Raw genomic sequence first — 3102 nt, forward strand, 5'->3', positions numbered from 1 at the left:
CTCCCAGCCCCATTTGTTGAAAAGACCATTATGGCTCAGTTCGGTGACTTTGGGGGCCTTATCAAAGATCAGTCGGCCATAGATCTGAGGGTCTATCTCTGAATTCTCAATTCGATTCCATTGATCTATATGTCTATCTTTGTGCCAGTACCATGCTGTTTTGGCAACTGTGGCTTTATAATAAGCTTCAAAGTCAGGGAGTGTAAGTCCTCCCACTTCGTTTTTCTTTTTTAGAGTGTCTTTAGCAATTCGAGGCATCTTCCCTTTCCAAATAAATTTGATAACTAGCTTTTCCAAGTCTGCAAAGCAGGTTGTTGGAATTTTGATTGGGATTGCATTGAATCTGTAGATGAGTTTGGGTAGAATTGACATCTTAATGACATTTAGCCTTCCTATCCATGAACATGGAATATTTTTCCATCTTTTAAGGTCCCCTTCTATTTCTTTTAGTAGAGTTATGTAGTTTTCTTTGTATAGGTCTTTTACATCTTTGGTTAAGTTTATTCCTAGGTACTTGATTTTTTTAGTTGCTATTGAAAATGGTATCTTTTTCTTGAGTGTCTCTTCAGTTTGTTCATTTCTAGCATATAGAAACATTACTGACTTATGTGCATTAACCTTGTATCCCGCTACTTTGCTAAATTGGTTTATTAGCTCTAGTAGCTGTATCGTCGATTTCTCAGGGTTTTCTAGATATAAGATCATATCATCTGCAAACAATGACAGTTTTACTTCTTCTTTTCCAATTTGGATGCCTTTTATTTCTTTGTCTTGCCGGATTGCCCTGGCTAGCACTTCCAGCACAATGTTGAATAACAGTGGTGACAGCGGGCATCCTTGTCTTGTTCCTGATCTTAGAGGGATGGCTTTCAGTCTCTCACCATTGAGTACTATGCTGGCTGTGGGTTTTTCATATATGCTCTTTATCATGTTGAGGAAGTCTCCTTCAATTCCTACCTTTTGAAGTGTTTTGATCAAAAAGGGATGTTGGATTTTGTCAAATGCTTTTTCAGCATCTATTGAGATGATCAATTGATTTTTCCCTTTTGAGTTTTTAATGTGTTGTAATACATTGATTGTTTTTCTTATGTTGAACCATCCTTGCATGCCTGGAATGAACCCCACTTGGTCATGGTGTATGATTTTTTTAATGTGTCTTTGGATTCGATTTGCAAGTATTTTGTTGAGGATTTTTGCATCTATATTCATTAGGGAGATTGGCCGGTAGTTTTCCTTTTTTGTAGCATCTTTGCCTGGTTTTGGTATTAGATTGATGTTAGCTTCATAAAATGAGTTAGGTAGTGTTCCATTTTTTTCAATGTTTTGAAAGAGTTTGAGTAAGATTGGTGTCAGTTCTTTCTGGAAAGTTTGGTAGAATTCCCCTGTGAAGCCATCTGGCCCTGGGCATTTATTTGTGGGAAGATTTTTGATGACTGATTGGATCTCTTTGCTTGTGATGGGTTGGTTGAGGTCTTCTATTTCTTCTCTGGTCAGTCTAGGTTGTTCATATGTTTCCAGGAAATTGTCCATTTCTTCTACATTATCCAGTTTGTTGCCATACAGTTGTTCATAATATCCTCTTATAATTTTTTTAATTTCTTCAGGATCTGCAGTTATGTCACCTTTTTCATTCATTATTTTGTTTATATGGGTCTTCTCTCTTTTTGATTTTGTCAGTCTAGCTAGGGGCTTGTCAATCTTGTTGATCTTCTCAAAGAACCAACTTTTGGTGATATTTATCCTCTCTATTGTTTTTTTGTTCTCTATGTCATTTATTTCTGCTTTAATCCTTGTTATTTCTTTTCTTCTACTTGGTTTAGGATTGGTTTGCTGTTCATTTTCTAGCTTCTTCAGTTGATCCATTAGTTCTTTGATTTTGGCTCTTTCTTCCTTTTTAATATATGCGTTTAGTGCTATAAATTTCCCCCTGAGCACTGCTTTTGCTGCATCCCATAGGTTTTGGTATGTTGTGTTCTCATTTTCATTCGTCTCTATATATTTAGCAATTTCTCTTGCTATTTCTTCTTTAACCCACTGATTGTTTAGGAGTGTGTTGTTTAACCTCCAGGTATTTGTGAATTTTCTAAGTCTCTGATGGTTATTGACTTCTAATTGTATTCCATTGTGGTCAGAGAATGTGCTTTGAATAATTTCAATCTTTTTAAATTTATTGAGGCTTGTTTTATGTCCCAGCATATGATCTATTCTGGAGAAAGTTCCGTGAGCACTAGAAAAGTATGTGTATCCTGGTGATTTGGGATGTAATGTCCTGTAGATGTCTGTTAAATATAATTCATTTATCAGATTGTTTAGGTTTTCAATTTCCTTATTGGTCTTCTGTCTGGTTGATCTATCTATAGGAGAGAGTGATGTGTTGAAGTCTCCCACAATTATTGTGGAAACATCAATTGCTTCCTTTAGTTTTGCCAGTGTTTCTCTCATGTATTTTGTGGCACCTTGATTGGGTGCATAGACATTTACGATTGTTATTTCTTCTTGCTGAATTGCCCCTTTTATTAGTATGTAGTGGCCTTCTTTGTCTCTCAAAACATCCCTGCATTTGAAGTCGATTTTATCTGAGATTAATATTGCTACACCTGCTTTCTTTTGGCTGTAGCTTGCATGAAATATTTTTTTCCATCCTTTCACTTTCAGTTTCTTTGTGTCCCTGTGTCTAAGATGAGTCTCTTGTATGCAACATATTGATGGTTCATTTTTTTTGATCCATTCTGCGAATCTATATCTTTTAATTGGGGAGTTTAATCCATTTACATTCAACGTTAAAACCGTGAAGGCATTTCTTGAATCGGCCATCTTATCCTTTGGATTATGTTTGCCATATTTTTCCCTCTCTCTATTAATATCCTTTATTGTACCCATACCGAATCTCTTTAGTACTGAACCTTTCTCCAAGTCTCTCTGTCCTGTCTTTGTTTCTCTGTCTGTAGGGCTCCCTTCAGTATCTCCAGTAGGGCAGGTCTCTTGTTAGCAAATTCTCTCAGCATTTCTTTGTCTGTGAAAAATTTAAGCTCTCCCTCAAATTTGAAGGAGAGCTTTGCTGGATAAAGTATTCTTGGCTGGAAATTCCTCTCACTCAGAATT

Source organism: Choloepus didactylus, chromosome 2, assembly GCF_015220235.1.
Source record: "Choloepus didactylus isolate mChoDid1 chromosome 2, mChoDid1.pri, whole genome shotgun sequence".
Classification (NCBI taxonomy): domain Eukaryota; kingdom Metazoa; phylum Chordata; class Mammalia; order Pilosa; family Megalonychidae; genus Choloepus; species Choloepus didactylus.